This window comes from Ochotona princeps, chromosome 8 (assembly GCF_030435755.1).
Source record: "Ochotona princeps isolate mOchPri1 chromosome 8, mOchPri1.hap1, whole genome shotgun sequence".
In the NCBI taxonomy this organism is placed as follows: domain Eukaryota; kingdom Metazoa; phylum Chordata; class Mammalia; order Lagomorpha; family Ochotonidae; genus Ochotona; species Ochotona princeps.
The window spans coordinates 9023137-9045855 of record NC_080839.1 but is presented as its reverse complement, the minus strand read 5'-3'; the positions used below and the strand labels follow the sequence as shown (position 1 = coordinate 9045855).

Here is a 22719-nt window from a genome sequence, read left to right as displayed (position 1 = left end):
CCAGCAGCAGAAGGGCAGCAGCCACCAAGGGTGGGCTTGGGATCTTAGCTGGAGCTCAAAGGAAAAAGATGCCAGCTGACATCAGGAATGTCTAGGTCTTGTCCTCCTCATCACCACTTTAAATGAGACTGACAGGAAAAGGGAATCAGAGAAACAGGACGCGGAGGGACAAGGGCAAGAATGATTTTAATTTTAGCCACAAATCATCCACTTTTGAAGGTGAATTAAAGGTGTGCCTTCCATCTCCAGCACGCATGCTCAAGTCTGGGCACTTACGGCTCTCCCTTGGTCCAGGCTGGAGAGTCTCACCTTGGCTAACTACTGTTTCTGTCATGCTAGTCGCAAGGCCCTGTACATCTCTGAGGAACAGGATCTGCTAGTGCCCATGGCCTCTGAAATGTGATCTACAGAAGACACATCTAACATTAAGCACCACTGGTCTGGGATGAGTTTTTATGGTGAAAGTTATTTCTGTCTAAACTCAAAGTTGGGAGTCTAGCTGGACTTCCTGCTGTAACCCTGAGCCCTCCTGATGCAGAGCTGGGTAGGGTGGCAGCAACTTCCCCTGGGGGCTGTGTTCAATCCTACCTGAGTCACCTCCTCTGCCTCTAAACCTCCCCATAAGTCCATTTAACAGGAATTCCTGCAGGTCCATCCCTGAGCTAAAGCACTCAGGCCTTTGGCGGTCAATGTCACACTCAGGGTCATGGAGCCTGCAAGTGGCAGTGGGGCTCTGAACCCAGCTCAGGCTGATACAACAGTCAGAACGGCCGCTAGGAAAGCAGGACTCCCAGCCCCAAGCAGGGCCTGGGCCTCCCCCACATCCCTAGTGACCCAGACTGCTCCAGCAACCTTTGACAACTGGGGAGACTGCAGCAAGTCCCTGAATCCAGCAGACTCAGTTCTCTGTGCCCATTGGTTAAACAATGTCCCTCCACTCCACACATGGTGAGGCCAGACTCTCCAACCTCAGCCTTCACTGCCTGGGTTCTTTTTAAGAGTTGTTGCAACCTCAGCAAGAAGTGCTCCCTCCCCGGGCCTTAGGTTTGGGGGTAGAGGAGAGGCAAAAGTGGGCCCAGATGAGAACAATGTTTGGAAACCCCATTCATTAACATGGGACAGCAGTGGGTAGTTGGTAATGTGGTGGGGTCTCACTGCTACAAACCCCTCTCTAGTCGAAATCTCTAGGACTGAATCAAATCTGTTCTGAACCTCACCCAAGTGGGATGAGGATTCTGGCGAGATGCTTACCCAACACCCCATACCCAGCATGCTGCACAGAGTCACTCCCTCCCATCTAAATACAGGGAGGGTGATTTCCGCCCCCCTCCAGGGCACCCAGCTGCTGACTCCAATGTGCACTTGTGTCCCTTCCAGGTTACCTGGCCTGTCCCCAAGTGTTGGGAGCACTGACAATGCCCTGCCCCAAGATGGTGCCTGGACCCTACTTCCTCTTGGAGACAGGTTTCAGGAAGTGCCCTGTGATTGGCCCTTTACTGCTTGCCTCAGGCATGTAAGCTGATTGAATGATTGAGAGATAGCCAGGGGCCTTGGGGGAGGGGTGAGGAGGTTCTCTGTGTAAGGGAAATAACGGAATTAACTGACTTAACTGATGGCTTCTCGGTAACGGATTTAACGGATAGGAGGGATATATAAGCCAGGGGCTTCTGCCCCAAAGAAGGAACTGAAGGTTGGAATAAAAGTGCCTCTGAAACGTCCTCCAGTGTCGGGTGATTTCTTCCGCGGGACGGGAGGCAGCTGACCACAGTGACCACAGCACCCAAGGAGAAGAAAGGCAGGGGTGGGTCTTGGATGCTGGAAGTAGGACAGGGGGAGCCCCCAAGGGCTCACTGGAAACTGGCTTGTACCCACTTTCTCTTACCAGGGACCTGTGCCCTGGCCGGGTGTTGTGGAACCATGCAGACAAGTGACATGTTTATTCCATGGGCAGGTTAGAAAGGGGCAGGGGAATGGCAAGCCCACTACGTGGGTGCTCCCCAACACTGACTGTCCATTCCCACTCTTGGGTACTAACAGGCTACAGGGGGCAGCTGACCTCACCCAGAAGGCCATGCACTGGCCCACTGGAAGTCTGGGCCCTGTGTGCTGCCCAGGAGGTTCCAGTGAGGCCTGGGGCATGGCAGGAAATGGCTCCCAGAGGACTCCCACATGCAGACAACACATCCATTAGCACCCATCCAGTCCCAGTCCCTGTCCCTCACATCCGTACCTTGAGGGGCATGCCACAGCCTCTTCCTCAACCTCCTCTCCTCCCTCCCCACAATGGATGGTGCTCACCCCCTCAATACTGTCCTCTTTACCTGGTGTAATGGCAGAACGTACTAAAAGACCAAGCAGAGGAGAACTGACACCATCAAAATTGCATTCATCTCAGTGAGTTAACGGTCACACTTCCTGGGTGATAGACACAGTTGCGAGCACTTTCTTGTAACCTGCTCGATGCATTCTCATTAGGGAAAATAACAGGTGCCAAGGATCCAGGCAGATGGAGGCCTGGGCAGGCTGGTTCTAGGAGCAGATATTCCATGATGCCAATATCCACTTATAAAAAAATTGGATACTTACAAGGAAAAGTATTCTCCTCAGTATTTAATGAAGTGCTTTGAGGCGGCTGACATGATGGCTCACTTTGTTAATTCACCCCCTATAAGTGCTGATAACCCAATCAGGCACTGATTTGTGTCCTAGCTGTTCCACTTTCCATCCAGCTCCCTGTTTATGGCCTGCAACGAGGAAGGCCCAAATCCTTGGAACCATGCCACAATGTGGGAGACTAGGAAAAAATGTCTGGCTGCCGACTGGCTCAGCTCAGGCCACTGCAGCCATTTAGAGAGTGAACCAGTGGAATGGAAAATCTTTTTTTCTGCCCAGTCTGTGCAAATCTGCATTTCCAATAAAAATAATAAAGGATTTTTTGTGGGACAATCACAGTGACAGAAACAAGATTCACAGAGACATTTTTTCCACATGCTGGTTCACTGCCTCAAAGGCCACAACAGCCGGGGTTGGGCCAGGCAGAAACTTCTAGGAGCCTGGAACTCCATCCAGGGGTTCAAGCCTCTGGTCCAGCTGCTGTTGCTTTCCCAAGAGTATTAGCAGGGAGCTGGATGTGAAGTAGAGCAGCTGAGACTCCCGACAAGCATGTTGGCCTCACGTGTGAAGATCAGCTCTTTAGGACAGTTACCCAGGCAGCTGGAATCCAGGCAGCAAGGCTGCACACTGGCACCAGGGGTGGCAGCATTTGGAGCTCATGCATTAGGCATCTTTGGGTGCATGGGGAAGGGGTGTCTGCATACCCTGAAAAAGGAACAGGACACCTAGACCTGAGGGGCACAGGTGCAGCAGCCTTTGACCAGACCCTGCTTCCTGGCCAGAGGTGACTGCAGAAAGTGCATAGCAGCAGCTGAGCACTCACTCTGAGACTGGGGCTGCAGGTTAAGGCGCGGGTTCAACCACAGTGACAGCAGCAGAGGGTCTTATGCATGCTGGCGAAAATCACCTGAGCTGGGGGAAGCAGCTGTGTGTCCAGGTTGTGCCCATGGCCGCTTTTGCTCCAGACAAAGAGAATGGGAGGGAATCCGTGTCCCACCTTGCACCTTTGGGTCGTCGGTCACACCTTGCCCCAGCCTGAGGTCTCCCCACCCCTTCACCTGCTGGACTCACAGTTCTCTTTCAGTCTCCCAGTGTACAGGACTTCCTTCAGGAATCCTCCTGGATACTCAGATGGGGTTGGGGTATGGTTTTGTGTTGCCTATATTTGACCAGCTAAATTCAGTGAAGAGGGCACCAGACAAGGGCTCGAAAACCTCAGAAGATAGACCAGGACTTTATGGTGCTGGAAAGTGGTTGCCCCTTAGTGCAAGAACCCCCAAAAGAATGACAGCCTCCCTTTCAAGCCTCCCACACACACAACCAAACACACATTGCCCCGAGCCCAACACTGAATCTCTCCTGGTACTCTGATCATCGGCCAGCATAAGTGATCTTTACCTCTTGGGTTTACCACTACCCATTGAGGGACCCTGAAAATGTCCTTGGCCTCATGGAGCCTTCATTCTCATGCCAAGGAAAAAGGGATGACCGTACATGCTTGGCATGGCTGCTGGGAAGGCTGATATTGGCCTGAAAAAGACAAGCTCCATTATGGCTATCACTGTCTCCCCACGGTCCAGTTTCTATAGTGCACCACTGACTGACAGTTCAAACGCCGACTCCTAGGCATCAGCAGCAACTTGGTGTCCAAAGGATGAAAATGACCCAGCCCATTCTCAGATACAGAAATTATTCTCCAAGGCTTCAAGTGAGAAGAGAATGGGACAGTCTTAGCTGTCAGCTGGGGTGCCTACCCAAGATCTGCCATGGAATACCTCTAGGAAAGCTGCTGGACTCCAAGGGGTCAGTGATTCATACTCACAGATGTGGATGTGTGATGTGGAGCCAGGTTTGTTTTAACTCCCCATTATTCAATTAAACAGTCATGATTTCAAGCAATGTCACTTTCTCGGTGTGATAAAACTGCTCTTGCTGGGACAGACACTGGGTAGGAATTGCTTTTCCCACACACCATGCTTCTGCCCATACTATCTCCCAGGTTCTCAGAGAATGCCTCACCCTGCTCATCTTAATGTTCCACACAGCCTGGCTTCTGACCAAGACCTCACTTCACAGCAAATGAAATGCAGCAATGGGGCCATGGTCAGGGATATCCCCGCTCTTCATGCTCCCATCACGCTAAAGCAGATGGCTTCATACATGGATGGAATGGCCTTTCGAAAACCATGCTGGTCAGGCAGCCACACATTGTCAGAGAGAAAGTAGTTTCCCAGAAGGCTTTCAATGAGCTGAATCAGTGCCTGATATATGATGCAGGTTCTCAACTGATTCCAGTCCTGGCTCTAGCAATCTAATAGTAGAACTGGAAGCGGTAGGACAGGCATTTGGTGCAGCAGTTAAATCTCCACTTGGAACACCTGCATTCCATATTAGAGTACCTGGCTTGAGTCCTGGCTCAACTTCCTATCTGTGCACACCCTGGCACAGGCAGCAGTGATGGCTCAAGTATTTGGGTTCCTACCACTCACACTGGAGACTTGGTTTGAGCTCTGGGTTCCTGGCTTTGGACAGGCCCAGCGATGGATGTTGCAATAATCTGAGGAGTGTGGGGTGAGTGAAACTATGGATAGAAGATCTCACTTCCTCTTCCTCTCTTTTATCTTTTCAATAAGACAAAAATGAAAATTTCTTTAAAAGCAGGAAATGGAGATAGCTCTACTCACTGTGCCCTTTAAAAATTATTTGCTCCAAAGCCCCAGGACTCAAGGAGTGCAGAACTGAAGGTTGCACTGTACAATAACATGTATCAACTTAGGAGGCCTATAACCCCCAACTATTCATTCAAGTATCAACCCTAGGTGTGGCTGTGCAGCCATCTGATAGATATGATGAGTCTACAGTCAAGGCTCAGGCATTCAGCCTGCTAGTTAAGGCACTCACAGCACATATCCGAGGACCTGGGCTCAGGACCTGCTTCCAAATCCTGCAGATGCAGTCCCTGGGAGATGGTGGTGATGCCTCAAGGGATTGGGCTGCTGCCACCCATGAGGCAGATTTAGATGGAGTTCTTGGCTCCCAGTTTCAGCTTGGTCCAGTCCCAACCACGGCTGGCATTTGGAGAGTGAACCAGCAGATGGGAATTTGGTCTCTATGCCTCTTACACAACTCATCTATAACCAGTTACTTCAAGTAGAGAACATTATCCCAAATAACCTGGGTAGGCCTAATTTGATCAATCAATAGGCCTTAGGAGCACAGCTCTGGGGACCTTCCAGGAGAAGAAAATTTCACATGTGCCCTGTAGCTTGTGTTGGAGAGCCCAGCCTGCCCTCACTGATGGTCTGCCACAGCTCTCTGACTTGCCTGACCAGCCGGCACTATCACACAGGGCAGGTTCTCAGGACAATAGACACAGGAAAGAACAGACATTAAAAGATCATTACCAAAGACAGAGCACTGTAACACAACCCCTAATGGGAGATGGAACTCCAATATGCAAAATGAATAATCACAGAAACAAACACTGAGAACCCATGTTAGTATCTGTATGGAATAAGATGATGATAACAGCTTTAGCTGTCCTCATGCCCAGAAGAGAAAATGTTCAAGGCTTTATGCTATCAAAAACTCCCACAATAATCTTAACAGAAAACAGGAAAAAATGAAAAGAAACCCCAAGTCAGCAGATCATGTTGACCTGGAAGAGAGAATGAGTCTCTGAGGTGTACAACTGATGTTGTGACTAAGACAGAAATCTCCTCTGTATGAATTTAGTTCCTGTTCAACAGCTGCGGGTAGAAGTGAGAATCTGAACAAGGAAGATGGTTGCAGATTGCATGGAGACCAAGTTCTTACGAAAACACTTTGTGAATGTGTGGGAAATTTTTAAACACTGATTTTAAATGCCTGATTCTGCTACAGAACTGGAAGCTTATGAAAGCCTAACTGCAAATGGAGCCCCATAAACTGAGTAGCGTCTTTGTATCCTACTTGATGTATTCCCACCTCCCAGAAAACATACTGAGTGTGGTCAGGCCCTCACACCACCCCAGACTGCAATCCTGCCTGGGGCAGAACCCAGGCAAGATACATCTTTGGTTCCTTTGTTGCATTTAGATATTATTGTCTGTTAGGTGTTCATTGAATAATAATCCAATGATAGCCTGAATTTATTAGCAAATGCTTTACTAAATGAATTAATGACTAATAGGAAATCAGGTTTCTGGGAAAACGGTCTTCTGTACTAAGCATGACAGTCAGGTCACCGTAAGCATCCTATGATGCAGTATGTTTTCTTAGTCCATTGAAGACTGGGATAGGAAGGATAAAGGTGTTTACCAAGGACACCTTGAGGTCAGAATTAGAACTGCCTCTGCACCATCTGGATGGAGCACAGTCCCACGCTGCAGACTGCTGTCTTGGCTGGCTGCCTCTCCAGCATCTCTGTTAGACACAGGAATTGCAAGGCAGCAACTTCACTTTTCCACATAACTTGCTGAGACATTTCTCAGAATTCTTCTGCCACCATGTTTTTTCACCCATTATGAATATGTTGTACGTAACACTTGCTGGAGGATATCTGAAACAAACCACAAAAGACAACCTTGCTCAGCTACTTAGGCAGGAACGCTCAACAACTCTCCAGGTAGGTAGATGGGCTAGTGTTCTTGGGGCTTAAGGGAGGGACAAGGATTCCATCTGCTAATAGGAAGGCTTCGCCTGTGTCACATCCCTGCTACTCCTGGGTAGCACTGAGTCACCAGAATATCCCTTTCTGGGATACACTTTCCATGACAAATTCAGGCCATGCACAGCTTTGATTTAGGGCATGGAAGAGGAATAGCCCATTCAAAGGATGAACCAAGTGGAAGGGAGCCATGCTTACTTTCAGGAACTCACAAACATGTCATCTCTTACCCTCACTGAATGACCAGTCCCAGGAACCTTGCAGAACTCCTGGCATTTAGGGAAAGCAGGGCCCTTCTTGCCAGGCAATTGGAACATCACAGCCTCAAACAGAGACACCTCTCCCCTCATCACACACGCCCTCCAGGACCCCTCTCTCTGGAGACACACTGAGCCCAAGACACAGAGAGCGGGCTGTGTGGGAGCTGCTCTTCCTCTGTGATACGTGCCCAATGATGCACCACAAGGCACAAAACTGCAAAAGGCAGTGACACATGCGCACATGCCTGTGAGTTCACTGAATCCTAGTGTCTGCTCTCACAGTTCCATGCTTGAGCCCTGTCATCCAGGAGGTTCAAGCGCTGAACAAGGGGTGCACTCTGCGTAGACTCTGCTGGTCAAAATACTCACTGCTGGAGCCTGGCCTCTGAAGGCCATCACTGTGCCAGCTGTTAATTCTTCAAGTGCAGGATCAGGGAGAAGTTTTGAAGTGGCTGTGTGTCATGGCCAGTAGAACTTGTCTTAAGACAAACAACCAGAACATCTCCTCCCATGGGACTCAGCTGAGTATCAGCCCCATTCACATCCCTTCCCACCTGTTGTCACAATCCATTTCTCTTCTCTACAAGCCTGTGGCTGTTTTCCAATCTTTGCAACAGAGGTGACAGGGTCTCCTCTTTCAGTAGCCTGATGGGCATGGGTGGCCCAAATCCAATCAGCCCAAGAACCTCACTGTGCAACACAGTCACCCAGACAGCACCTAGGACCCAGGTCATGCCTCAGCATCCAGACCCACAAACACACAGCCTGGTTTTGAAGGGAGTCCAGCCCTTCTCCTAAATCCAGGAAGATCAGGGTGGTGGGAAGAGGTTAAGTGGGTGCTGGGAGCCACTCACAATGGTTGCCGTCTTCTCATATATGAGATGAAAACCAGAAGAACAATCACCATAATCGTAAAGATAGCACCCACGATAAAGGCAGTGACAACGATGTTGTGGCGCATGAAGCTTAACAGCTGTGCACAGGGCATGTTCCCACCACGGACACCTGCGGAACATGACACAGAGTAGAGAACACATGAGAGAGGCAGCCAGCCACACAGACCCTGGCTGCTACCCACCACCCAGCCCGACTCTGCCAGTACAACCTAGGAGTTTGGCTCACAGCAGAGAGGCAAACACCAGCACCTCATGGCCTACCTGCTGCTGCTGGAAATGCTCTTGGAGAAAGAACTGACTTCCTTTAGGGAAGTGAACTCATAAGCCACTGGCAGGCAATAGGGCAGCAGAAAGAAGCTGCTAGAAACCACGTGGGAGAACTGAAGTGAGAGACTAGAGGAGGTGAGAAAGTCCTATTGCAGACTTGCAAGGACAATGGAGATGAGCATTTGGCTGACAGCCTTCTCAGTGATATAAACCTGGCTCTGCTGCCCCTCCTCCTTTCTCCCAGCCACAGCAAACCCTATGGTATACAGACTCAGCCACATGTGTGCAGGTTGGAGGTGGAGTGGTCGGGGGGGATCACACCTGTACCAACAGGAGGTGAAAGGACAGTGATGGTGCCAGGTTCTAGCCAGCAGCAGAAGGACAGCAGCCACCAAGGGGGTGGGCTTGGGATCTTAGCTGGAGCTCAAAGGAAAAAGATGCCAGCTGACATCAGGAATGTCTAGGTCTTGTCCTCCTCATCACCACTTTAAATGAGACTGACAGGAAAAGGGAATCAGAGAAACAGGACCTGGAGGGACAATGGCAAGAATGATTTTAATTTTAGCCACAAATCATCCACTTTTGAAGGTAAATTAAAGGTGTGCCTTCCATCTCCAGCATGCATGCTCAAGTCTGGGCACTTACGGCTCTCCCTTGGTCCAGGCTGGAGAGTCTCACCTCGGCTAACTGCTGTTTCTGTCATGCTAGTTGCAAGGCCTTGTACATCTCTGAGGAACAGAGGGGATTCTCTGGTGTCAATCGCCTCTGAAACATGATCTACAGAAGATAAGACACATCTAACATTAAGCACCACTGTTCTGGGATGAGTTTTTATAGTGAAAGTTATTTTTGTGTCAACTCAATACTGGGAGTCAGAATTTTGGAGAATTTAAATCCCATCTGAATTCAGCCAGGTTTACCCCTGCCTACTATTGTGAGCATTTGGGGAGTGAATCTGTGGATGAAAGATCTCCTTGTCTGCTCCTATATCCCACTCTCTCCCCTCTCCTCTCACTCTCTCTCTCCCTTACTCACTGTCTTTTTTGGCATTTTGGATAATAAAATCAAAACGATTACATGTGGGTTTGTGGATGATTTAGTCGAAGAAAGATGGGGTCAGAATAACAGGTATTTGAATCCCAGCTCTGCCATTTTAACTGGTTTATGTGTCGATAGCTGGATGAAGTTCTAATCATTCCTTGGGAAAAGGAGTCTTGTTCCTTATCTATCTAATTGGACCTAAAAAGACAGAAAACACCCATTTTAAGGTGACTCATAACCATTTCATGTGGAAAAGGCCAACTTGTCAAATCAGAGCCAAGATGGTGACAGCCACAGAATCTTCTGGCTAGTGTGAAGTCAGTGCATAGAGATGTGGGCTTGCCTTGCTCTTTCTTTGTTTATATATATAATTCTTTTTTAAAGATTTATTTATTTTATTGCAAAGTCAGATATACAGAGAGGAGGAGAGACAGAGAGGAAGATCTTCCATCCGATGATTCACTCCCCAAGTGAGCCGCAACGGCCGGTGCACGCTGATCCGAAGCCGGGAACCTGGAACCTCTTCCGGGTCTCCCATGTGGGTGCAGGGTCCCAATGCATTGGGTCATCCTCAACTGCTTTCCTACGCCACAAGCAGGGAGCTGGATGGGAAGTGGAGCTGCCGGGATTAGAACCGGTGCCCATATGGGATCCCGGGGCGTTCAAGGCGAGGACTTTATGCACTAGGCCACACCACCGGGCCCTTGCCTTGCTCTTTCACAGAGCTTTAAACAACTAGATTTGATCCTTAAACACATTTACTCTCCTCCTGTCTACACAACAAAATTAATCCTCTTGTTTTCAGAATCACTGTATATACTTGTCTTCAGGAAGGTCAAAAGTTTTCTTTACCTAAGTATCTTTGAAGCATTTGAAGAACTTCTATTACATGTGATGAGTTGTGATCATAACCATTTGTTAATTTTTAAAAATCTTTATTTGAAAGGCAGAGACATAAGAGAATCTTCACTCTCAAGTTCACACCTTAACTATCCATAAGAACTGGCCCCGGGCCAGGCTAATGCCAGGACCCAGGCACTCAGCCCAAGTTTCCTACATGGGGGCAGGAACCCCCAGCAACTTGAGCCAGCACTTGCTGAGTTCCAGGGTGCAAATTAACAGGAAGTCAAAATCAGAAGCAGATCTGGAGACTCAAAACCAGCAATGCCCATGCGGGATTCAGCCTTCACAAGCACCCACCCTTTGGATTTTAGCCCTGTGGTAAGGAACGTACCATGAAGGTCAGATTCTCAGATACACTGACTGATTTCCAAACACTGCTGCTTTAGAAAGCAAACTACGATGACAACCAGGATCCCTTAGCGGTCCGCAGAAACAGAAGAACAGTAAACTTCCTTCGGGACTAGGGAGAGGAGCTTTCTCTGATCCTAGTCTACTTCCAACTTTGGGTCCCCACCCTCTCTCGTAATGACCCCATCAGGATCGCTCCAGAAACCCCTCAAAACAAACAAACAAACAAACAAACAAACAAACAAACAAACTAGGATAGACAGAGAACAACAAGGAAAGCTTAGAAACAGACAGGAAATGGTCAGCGGGGATGCACTTATAACTCACTGGGTGGGACACAAAGATCAGTTACTCCTCACTGGGGTATTGAACATTTCTCTGCACACCCCCCAAAAAAACGTTCACCTAAACTGTTGAGATATGTCCTGTTAGAGTTACAGAGTTAGACTACCCGAAAAACAGCCAGGTTCAGCAAAATCATGCTTCAATGCTATAAAATGCTAAATACTAACATTAAAACAGACAAGAGACAGCTGAATAGCAATCTATAGCCATTTTAAGGTATATAGAACATGGTTGAATATAAACCAAAATTGAAATGTCTAAGAGGAAGACACAGGTTGTGGCTGAGAACCTGCACTTTCTTATTAACATATTGGTTAATCAATACCATGTCAATTAATGCCATAATGTTGTAAATGGTTGTAAATATTATGTTGGGGTTTTTAATTGATTGGGATGATACTCTGCTGGCTCCACCTCCAGACCAGAGATGGTCTCACCAAGAAACCATTGAACTTACTGGGACAATAAGATGCTGGACTTTATGCTTGGTCAATACCTCCAATGAAAGAATCTCAACTGAATTTGAACTATGGAAATGCAACAAGGTGGAGCAATCCACCGTGGGGGGGAGGGTTTGGGGAGGGACGGGGGGAATCCCAGTGCATATAAAAATGTGTCACATAATGCAATGAAATTAATAAAAAAATTAAAAAAAATAAACTAAGGCTTATGTTTTAGACTTCAAAAAAAATAGAAAGCAAACTACGAAAAATGCACCAGACCTTTTCAAGAGTGAGCACAGTAGCACATAAGCAAACATCCCCGTCGTTTCACAAAACAGACTCAACCCAAGTCATCGATCATGCACACCCCATCCTCCCGCAACAAAATCGTCCTAAATGAAGCAAGAACATTTGACTTTGTGCTCAACGAGAAAACCAAGTCTTTTTGTCATCATAGTTTTTGGTTTTATGCTCTTAGGGGATGAGTATGGATATGGACCTTTATGCAGAGATGAATAATACCTCATTGCTGGGTGTCCCAACTCAGACTGGAGGCCCCAGAGACAAAGAATAGCTTTAGCTACTGGCTAATATGATGTGGGTGACAAGCTGAACCCCTCACTGGTGGCACTTGTAGGAGTCAGGTCTGGAGTCACCTCTGGTAAGGTCTCTCTGGGGACTCCCCCAATTGGACCACTGGACTCTAAACTCCAACCACAAAAAATGACAGGATCTGTGGTCTGACTATGGAGTGCCATGTGTCAGAAATGGGCCTCCTTGGTTGTTGAAACCAGTGTAGTGGGTGGCATGTCAGATGTACATGGGGGACATGACAGCTCACTCAGGCCCACAGAGGACATCTAGTACCATAGCAGAGGATGGAGGGCAGAACAAATTGGACAACTTTCTCTACCACGCGTCGACAGCAAATATCTGGGCAAATGGAAACTCCAAGTTTGACTATGTCCGTCAATGGACCTTGGAAGGATTCCCTCAACCTTGGAGCAATGAAATTAACAGCATCTCGGAACCATTGAAACAACTTAAGCAGTGCCCTCACAACATGATCCACATCGGGGACCCTGGCATGACATCAGTGGCTGTCCTGCATCTCAGGGTACTGATATGATTAGGCCACTGGGAATCACTCTCTTCCCTTCTCTCCTTCCTTCCCCCAAATACAACAAGAAGAAAAAAATTTGAAAAGGTTGCCTCACCCATTTCCCCTTATTTCTCTCCCATTCCCACCCAAATCAGTGGTCCACATGGGTTTGTGTCCTCCTCAACTATGTAAACACCATCAAGAATAAACTTTTGATCGCGACCCGCGCGGAGACCAGCAACGGACGCAGCAGTCGGGAGACGCACTGGCGGCCAGGATTCCCACCAGAGGAAGAGGCAGACTGCAAGAACCTGAGGTTTGAGTGAGTTGGGTGGGGACAGTGGTGGGTTGGAGGCTTCGGGAGTTGGCCCCCCAGGGGCACGGACAGAGCCTGAACACAATTGGTCTCCCCGCCCCTCCCCCCCCCCCCCCAGGCTCTAGCCTCTAGAGACACAGGGCGAGTGCCTTGAGACTGCCAAAACTGTGTCTGGGAGAAAGGCAAAAGGCACACTGGATACTCCCCTGTGCCTTTGCGGTGTGGCACTCAGCTGGGCGGTGCTATCCCACAGGAACCCAAGCACGCCTCTGGGCTGGGCAGTTCCCTGCTAGCGCAGGGGCGGTCGGTCCCCTGCAAGTGCTGGGGTGGGCGGACCTGCGCAGGAGGCGTTTCCAGAGAGCACCTGGAACACGCCCTATAGTCCCTTGCTCCGAGCCCTGTGATCCAGTAAACAGGGTGCGCGCACAGAGAGTGCCTTCACTCCCCCACGCCCTGTGGTAGCATACCTGTAGGGGAGGAGCTGAGAGTGCGCTTTGAATCCTCTGGGCCCTGGAAGAGGCGCCCTGAGGTCCAGTGTTCTGGAGACGCACCAAAAGTGCCTTGAAAATTCCCACACCCTGCTACTCCACGCCTGCAGACTCCGATCTCTACAGGATAGTGCTTGGAGACCCCTCAGCACACTGGTGCCTAGGTCTCTCAAAAAAGAAACACTAACACAATGGGAAGAAATACCAGAAAAGGTAATGATCCAGATGAGAGTGCCAACACCCTACCAATAAAGGATCGAAAGCCAATGTCTATTTCGGAGATGCGAGATGAAGACATAGAAGATCTACCAGACAAGGAATTCAAAAAAATAATGTTAAAATATGTCAGAGACAATGAGAAGAATTGGGAGGACTTCAAGGAATTCAAGAACCACATAGCCTCAGAAATACAACAAATGAAAAGTAAAATCCTTGACTTAGAGCACAAAATTGAGAGCCTAACCAACAGAACAAATACAGCAGAAGAGAGGATCTCTGAAACGGAAGACACACAAAACGAACACACCCAGTTCATGAAACAGCTGGAGACAAGTCTGAACAAAGCCAATAAGACCATACAAGAAATGAAAGACAACCTCAGAAAATCAAATATTAGGATTATTGGCCTTCCTGAAGGAGCGGAAAAAGAATCAGGAATGCAAATGGTGCTCGACGAAATTATACAGGAAAACTTTCAAAACACTTGGAACATGAATCCAGCTCAAATCCAGGACGGTAAGAGGACTCCCAGCAGATATGACCCAAAGCGATCTTCACCCAGACATATGGTGCTCAAGTTCCACTCCAACGAAGACAAAGAAAGAATCCTGAGACAAGTACGAAGCAGAGAAAAGATCACATACCGGGGAAAACCAATCAGGATCACGGCTGACTTTTCTGAAGAGACCTTACAAGCAAGAAGAGAATGGACAAAGATCTTCCAAATCCTGAATCAGAACAACTGTCAACCAAGACTATTGTACCCAGCAAAGATCTCATTCGTATTTGAGAACGAAATCAAATACTTCCACAGCAAAGAGAAATTAGAAGAATATGCCAGCACAAAACCAGCTCTACAAAATCTCCTTAGAAATGCACTAATTCCAGAAAAAAAGGAGGTGAATCATAAGCAAAGATGGCAAACAGGAAGGTCTCCCCACTAAAGTCCACACAAGGAAGGGCAATAACACAGATATCAACACCCACAAAAACAAGTATGGCAGGGCAAAATCACAACCTCTCAATTTTAACTCTCAACACAAATGGCCTGAACTCACCAATCAAAAGGCATAGATTAACAGAATGGATTATCAAACAGCACCCAACTATCTGTTGCCTACAAGAGACACATCTAACCAGAAGAGATTCAAAGAAGCTGAAAGTGAAAGGTTGGAAACAGATATTTCATGCCAATGGACGAGAAAAAAAGGCTGGGGTAGCTGTCTTAATTTCAGATGATGTGGACTTCAATCTGACACACATCAAAAAGGACAGGGAAGGACATTATATATTGGTGAAGGGACTGATCCATCAGGAAGTAATTACCATTGTGAACATATATGCACCAAATTCAAACGCACCTAGCTACGTGAAGCAATTACTCACGGACTTAAGGGGAGACATAGATATGCACACAATAATAGTGGGTGATCTTAACACCCCACTAACAACTATAGACAGATCAACAAAACAAAAACTCAACAAAGAAACAACAGAACTCATACAAACAATAGAACAACTGGACTTGGTTGACATTTATAGAATTTTTTACCCTAAGGCCACAGATTATACATTTTTTTCAGCAGTGCATGGCACCTTCTCCAGGATCGACCACATGATAGGACACAAAGCAAACCTAAATAACTTCAAAAAGATAGGAATCATACCATGTACCCTCTCAGACCACCACGGAATGAAGCTGGAAATCAGCAATTCAAAATGCCCCAGGAAATACAGAAACTCTTGGAGGCTGAACAATATGCTACTAAACGAACAATGGATCAGAGAAGAAATTAAAGATGAGATCAAAAAATTTATGGAAACCAATGAAAACTCTGACACAACATTCCAAAATTTGTGGGACACTGCCAAAGCAGTGCTACGGGGTAAACTCATCGCAATTGGAGCTCATGTCAAGGCCCAAGAGAGGCGCCAAATACAGGAACTAAACACACACCTCCAGGAACTGGAAAAACAACAGCAGAAGAGCCCCACACACAATAGGAAACAAGAAATCATCAAAACAAGGGAGGAAATCAACCAGATAGAAATAAAAAAAACCATACACAAAATCAATGAATCAAAAAGCTGGTTTTTTGAGAAGATAAATAAGATAGACACTCCACTGGCCCGACTGACAAAGAAAAAACAAGAGAAGGCAAGAATTAACAGCATCAAAGATGAAAAAGGCAACATAACAACAGACACCGCATCCATTAAGGCCATAATCAGAAATTACTACAAAGCACTGTACTCCAACAAATCAGAAGATCACCAAGAAATGGAAAAGTTCTTAGACTTCTACCACTTGCCAAAACTTAGCCCAGAGGCAACAAACGACCTGAACAAACCCATAACTGAAGTAGAGATTGAATCAGTGATTAAAGACCTCCCAACAAGGAAAAGCCCAGGCCCAGATGGCTTCACTCCAGAATTCTACAAAACATTCCGAACAGAGCTGACCCCAATCCTCTACAAACTCTTCAAAACAATAGAAAAAGAGGCAACCCTTCCAAACTCATTCTATGAAGCCAACATTACCTTAATCCCAAAACCAGACAGAGAACTAACAGAGAAGGAAAACTACAGACCTATCTCTTTGATGAACATTGATGCTAAGATTCTCAACAAAATCCTAGCCAACAGAATTCAAAAACACATCAGACAGATCATTCATCCAGATCAAGTAGGATTCATCCCTGGAATGCAGGGATGGTTCAACATTCGAAAATCTATAAATGTGATACACCACATCCAAAAACTGAAAAACAAGAATCACATGATAGTATCAATAGATGCGGAAAAAGCTTTCGACAAAATCCAACATCACTTCCTACTAAAAACCCTAACCAAGGTAGGCATAGATGGAAAAATCCACAACATAATTAAAGCAATATATGAAAAACCCAATGCCAGCATCATACTGAATGGAGAAAAGCTGGAACCCTTCCCACTGAGATCTGGAACAAGACAGGGATGTCCACTTTCTCCACTACTATTCAACATAGTCCTAGAGGTACTCGCTGAGGCCATAAGACAAGAAAAAGAAATCAGAGGAATCCAAATGGGAAACGAAGAAGTCAAGCTCTCACTATATGCAGATGATATGATTCTTTATGTAGAAGAGCCAAGAGACTCAATACAGAGACTGCTAGAACTTGTACGAGAGTTTGGTAGAGTGGCAGGGTACAAAATTAATGAACAAAAATCAACAGCCATAGTGTATGCGAACAGCCCCAAGATGGAAAAAGACTTAACCAGCAAGATACCATTCAAAATAACAGAGAAAAGTATGAAATATCTGGGAATAAATCTAACCAAAAATGTAGAAGACTTATTTGAAGAAAACTACAAACCACTTAAAAAACAAATTGAACAAGACCTCAAAAGATGGAGTAATATCCCATGCTCCTGGATAGGTAAAATCAATATCATTAAAATGTCTATACTGCCAAAAGCAATATATACATTCAACGCAATCCCAATCAAATTGCCCAAAATATTCTTCATGGAACTGGAAACAATGATCCAAAGGTTCATCTGGAAGCACAAAAAACCACGGATAGCTAGAACTATCCTGAAGAACAGGAAGTTAGCAGGGGGAATCACAGTTCCGGACCTCTGGACATACTATAGGGCAGTGGTTATCAAAACAGCGTGGTACTGGCACAAAGATAGAGAGGAAGATCAATGGAGCAGAATAGAAACGCCAGAAGGAAACCCACACAGATACAGCCAAATAATCTTTGACAAAAAGACAAACGACAACCCAGGCAAATGGGAAGGTCTGTTCAATAAATGCTGCTGGGACAACTGGTTGATAGCCTGCAGAAACAAAAAAATAGATCCACATCTCTCACCATACACTAAGATCAGATCTAAATGGATAACAGATCTAAACCTACATCCAGAAACCTTCAAACTTTTGGAAGAAAATGTTGGAAACACACTGGAACACTTAGGGGTAGGCCCTCACTTCCTAAAAAAGACTCCAGATGCAGTAGAAATCAAGACCAAAATAAACAATTGGGACCTCATCAAACTAAGAAGCTTCTGTACAGCTAGAGAAACAATCAACAAAGTAAAAAGGCAACCCACAGAATGGGAGAAGATCTTCGCACACGACATAGGTGATAGAGGGCTAATATCCAGAATATACAAAGAGCTACAAAACAACCAAAATGTCAAAACAAACAACCCACTCAAGAAATGGGCACGGGAAATGGGCAGACACTTCACAAAGGAACAAACCCAAATGGCAAATAAACATATGAAAAAATGCTCAAGTTCCCTGGCAATAAGGGAAATCCAAATTAAAACATCAATGAGGTACCACCTAACGCCAGTAAGACTGGCCCACATGAATAAAAGCACCAACGACACTTGTTGGCGAGGTTGCGGGGAAAAGGGAACCCTACTCCACTGCTGGTGGGGCTGCAGGCTGGTACAGCCTCTATGGAAATCAGTATGGAGAATATTCAAACAACTCAAATTCAACATACCGTATGATCCAGCAATAGCACTCCTAGGAATATATCCAGAACACTTGTTCTATGAGAAACCAACATGTACTCCTATGTTCATAGCAGCACAATCAGTAATTGCAAAAACATGGAAGCAGCCAAAATGCCCATCAAAAGAGGATTGGATAAGAAAGCTATGGTTCATCTACTCCATGGAATACTACTCAGCTATTAAAAAAAACAAAATGCAGTTCTTTGTGGCCAAATGGGCCAAACTGGAAACCATCATGCTAAGGGAAATGAGCCAATCCCAAAAGGTTAAATACCACATGTTTGCCTTAATTTAAGATGATATGATGTTATGTATAACATGTTATGTTTTGAATGTTATATGTTGTGTATAAACTAAAATTGAAGTATAGGTGAGGTGGTCACAGAAGGTGGCTGGGAACCCGCATTTACTTTTAACATATTGGTTACTCATTACTATGTCAATTAATTCCATGGTGATGTAAATTTTTGCTGATGGTATGTTGGAGCTTTCAATTGACTGGGATGATACTCTGCTGGCTCTGTCATCAGACCAGAGAGGGTATACCTAAGAAACCGTTGAACTTGACGGGACAATAAGATGCTGGACTCTATGTTTGGTATACGCTTGCAATGGGGAAATCTCAACTGAACTTGAGCTGTGGTTATGCAATAAGGTGGAGGAATCCACCATGGTGGGAGGGTTTGGGGAGGGGTGGGGAGAACCCAAGTATCTATGTAACTGTGTCACATAATACAATGTAATTACTGAAGTTAAATAATAAATAATTAAAAAAAAAAAAAGAATAAACTTTTAAGAAAATAATAATAAAATACTCTCCTTTCCAAATAAATCTTTTTCTTCATTTTAAAAAAATATTTTACTTATGTTTATACCAAAGTCAGATATGTATATAGAGGAGGAGGAACGGAGAGAAAGATCTTTGGTTTAATGATTCACCCCCCAAGTGGCCGCAACAGCTGGAGCTACACTGATCCAAAGTCGGGAGCAGAGTCATCCAAAGCCAGAAGCCAGGAACCTCTTCAGGGTCTCCCGCTCGGGGACAGGGTCCCAAGGCTTTGGCCATTCTCTACTGCTTTCCCAGGCCACAAGCAGGGAGCTGGATGGGAAGTGGTACTGCCGAGATTAGAACTGGCGCGCATATGGGATCCCGGCACGTGCAAGACAAGGACTTTAGCTGCTAGGCCACTGCACCTGGCCCTCAAATAAATCTTTTGAAACAATACTTAAGAGGTCAATGTTGTGGCACACCAGGTCAAGGCTGCCTCCTGCAGTGCTAGCATCCTGTAGAGGTGCCAGTTTGTATCCTGGTTACTCCACTTCTGATCCAGCTGCCTGCTAATAAGCTAGGGAAAATAACCAAAGAAGGTTCGAGTGCTTGAGCCCTCAACCACCCATGTGGGAGAGCCTGAGGGAGCTCCTAGCTTTAGCCTGACCACTTGGGCTATGAACCAGCACATGAAAGATCTCTGTCTCTTCTTTTCTGTAACTCTTAAAGATTAAAAAAAAGTAAGTAGGAACATGCAGTGTATTATAAAGGAGGCCTCTCAGATCACTACAACCAAGATGAACGTCCACATAAATGGTGCCAAGACAGGCGGGAGCCCATCACAGACAAATGGAGGAACACGGACTGTGTGCGTGAGATGGTCCCATGCCACGTGCTGCTCTAGATAAACAATCATCTCTTCTCCCTCCAGGAAGTCTGGACAGTGACATGTTTGTCCTGCTTTATTCCTTTCTTTTTGTTTGGAAATATGCTTCCTGGGGTGGCAGTTGCTCACCTTGGACTCAAGGCATTTTGCTTCCACCACAGTGAAAGCAGCAAGGCAGGCCTTTACTCATCAGCCAGAGTCAACTTGCCCATAATCCTCCTGGGCACACAGAGATTTCCCTGCTTCCTCATCCCCAGGGGTGACGCTCAGCAGAGTGCTCAGTCCCCTCACGTCAGGGGCAGAAGGGTTTCCTGGGTGAGTTGGGAGGACAGCAGCTTGTTCTTTTTACCCTGTTATACTGCACATCTTGCAGAAGTAACTCCTCAGCGGTATCACAGGGATTCTTAGCCTCCCCAGTGCTGGGCTCTCTGCTCAACTGGAGCCAAAGTTCCCACAGTCAAGTTTTTATAAGAGCCTGAGCCCCCATCTGCCAGGCACCTGCCCTAGGCTCTCATTGGGTTTCTGAACTTAGGCAAGAGACACAAGAACAGTCACTTAGGGATTCCCAGTTCCAACTTTAGCCATTTGCATTTACTGTAATCAGGGATTTTGTCCACAGTGCTGAGGAAAGAGTTGTAGGCATCAGGAGAACCGCAAGCCACACGAGCTCCTTGGATAAGACAAGGGGTGAGGCGGGGGGAAGGGGAGGTTTTCTTTAGCACATATTATGTTTCTAAAGTCAGAATGTCAATAGAGAAGTCGATTTGTGCTTTAGAAACGTGTCTGAGAGTTAAGTCCGTGGAGCAGATGGACACCTTCCCCTGACTGCGGCTCCCTGGGCAGAGGTGGTGGGAAACAGCCCTTGGGCACTGGAATGAATGCACATCTACACGCAAAACACCCAGCCAGGCTCATTCCCCAGCCTCAGGGGGTCTGTCGTTCTCCCAGTTCCCCCAGCACTCCTTTTATTCGGTACTAGGAAACTGCTCTGGACACAGTCATGGCCTTCGTTTGTCCTGTCTGTCTGTGTGCTCAGGGCAGGGCACTTGGGGTTTTGTCTTATCCATTGAATGGGGCCCTGAGGACTTTACCGCTCCCCTGCTCACCCACGACACATCAGCACATGGAAGGACAGAGTGGATGGAATAGAAAGTTAGAATGTCACCCAGTCTGGGATCACCTCAGACGAAGTTTCTTTGGCGATCCCTCCAACTGAACTGCTCAGCTCAGAACCCCAACCATGAAGAGACTACGTCAGCCAGTGGATTCTGAATAATTCCATCGCAATTGGAACAGCGAGAGTGGCAGCAATTCAGAACTGTTGAACTATCTTAACTGCTTGAGCAGGACCCTTGGCGTGTGTCTCACATCTGGGACCTGGGATGGGTGGGAGGCTGGGTGAGGCTTCTCCCTGTTTCTCCCCTGATCCCAGAAACAGGGGAAAAAATGATGATATTAGTGTGGAAACAATGGTATTACCCATTTTCCTGTAGCCCTTGACTCTTTGAACCCTAATCAACTAAGTAAGATTATTCAAAATAATAAAATAAAAATTTTAAAAAAGAATTTCACCCACGGTTTGTGTTGCCAGGAAAAATGAACTCCCTTTCAAATCTAATCCCTGAACAACATCCACAGTGGCAGGACTGCCTAGACCCTCGTATCCGGGGTCACACTAGAAGACAGGCGGATTACACTTCGGACCACAGACTCCATGATGTGGATAGACGTTTAGACAGAGACCTCACACTGTCTACCTTTGTCCCACAAAAGCTTCTTTCAAGAAGGTAAAGATAATACCAAATACAGAGCCTAATAAAAATGCGCACATGTGCCCGGTGTAGTAGACTAGTGGCTAAAGTCCTCGCCTTGCACATGCTGGGATCCCATATGAGTACCAGGTCTAATCCTGGCAGCCATGCTTCGCATCCAGCTCCCTGCTTGTGACCTGGGAAAGCAGTAGAGAATGGCCCAAAGCCTTGGGACCCTGCACCCACATGGGAGACCCAGAAGAGGCTCCTGGTTTTGGATCAGCTCAGCTCAGGCCCTGGCGGCATCTTGGGGAGTGAATCAGCAGACATAAGATCTTCCTATCTGTCTCTCCCACTCTCTGTAAATCGGACTTTCCAATAAAGATGATTATTTTTTTAAAGTGCACTTACATGTCTACTGACATATACTTACCTTCATTTACATCTCTCTTTGTAACTGATTTGCCTATTGTAGTGGCTTCTTCAGATGGCACCTCAGAGGAATTATGGAATGATGTCTGCTTGAGAATTTCATCTTAAATGAGACAAAGGCATGCTTAAATCAGCAATGCAGAATTCATATATTGTGTCACTAAGCTACTAAAACATCTAGTTTAACAGCACCTGAAGAAATGATGCAGCTCTCTGCTAAACATGACTGCTTTCACTATTGCTTTCTAAACTTTTTACTTTCTACGTTTTGTTGTGGTAGATATGCATAACAAAATTTGCATTGTAAGGATTTTTAGATGTACGACTCAAAAACTTTAGGAATATCCACAGTGTGGTTTAAATATCACATTTTCCCCACAATTTCTTGAGCACCCCCAACTGAAACTCCGGCTCCCACTGCACAGTACTCCCCCGGTCAGCCCACCTCAGGCCCTGATCAGATAGGTGATTTGCAAA

The 22719-nt window shown here is 46.4% G+C and overlaps 1 long non-coding RNA gene across 1 annotated transcript; it reads right to left on the bottom strand.

The window, feature by feature from the left end:
* Positions 1-8435: 8435 nt before the first annotated feature.
* On the bottom strand, positions 8436-22367 carry LOC131480954 (uncharacterized). The gene is made up of 3 exons (XR_009245913.1): positions 22244-22367; positions 9363-9461; positions 8436-8526 (listed from the first exon to the last, which is right to left on the bottom strand). It is a non-coding gene; the product is annotated as an uncharacterized LOC131480954 (long non-coding RNA).
* Positions 22368-22719: the final 352 nt, after the last annotated feature.